This window comes from Penaeus monodon, chromosome 24 (genome assembly GCF_015228065.2).
Source record: "Penaeus monodon isolate SGIC_2016 chromosome 24, NSTDA_Pmon_1, whole genome shotgun sequence".
In the NCBI taxonomy this organism is placed as follows: domain Eukaryota; kingdom Metazoa; phylum Arthropoda; class Malacostraca; order Decapoda; family Penaeidae; genus Penaeus; species Penaeus monodon.
This window is the reverse complement of record NC_051409.1, coordinates 9,773,909-9,774,280: the sequence shown is the minus strand read 5'-3', so window position 1 is coordinate 9,774,280 and position 372 is coordinate 9,773,909.

Below are 372 nucleotides of genomic sequence, written 5' to 3'. Positions count from 1 at the left end.
ACGGTTCTGACGGGGTATAAAACGATTTATGTATGTTCCTTTTCTGCGAGGGTCGGGGCAAGTAGCATGAGGGCGCAAACAGGCTTCTGCGCAGATCAAGTGAGTAAAGTTAAGAAGTGAATAAATGAGGGGGGGAGGTAAAGTGTTGAAAGTGAAGTAGTAGGCTAGTCACTATGTCCCTTCAGTAGGGAACAAAAGCTGCTTAAGTGGAACACCTCCGTCAACTTGTTGCTGTGTATATTGTTGACCAAGTTTCCCATATACAAAGAACAAATGTTTTGTGCGCCAACAGTCTAGTTAACAGTGCGATCTAGGGTGGATTAACAGCTTTGCGTGTTTGCATTTAGTTGCTGTTGACTGGCTTTGCAGATT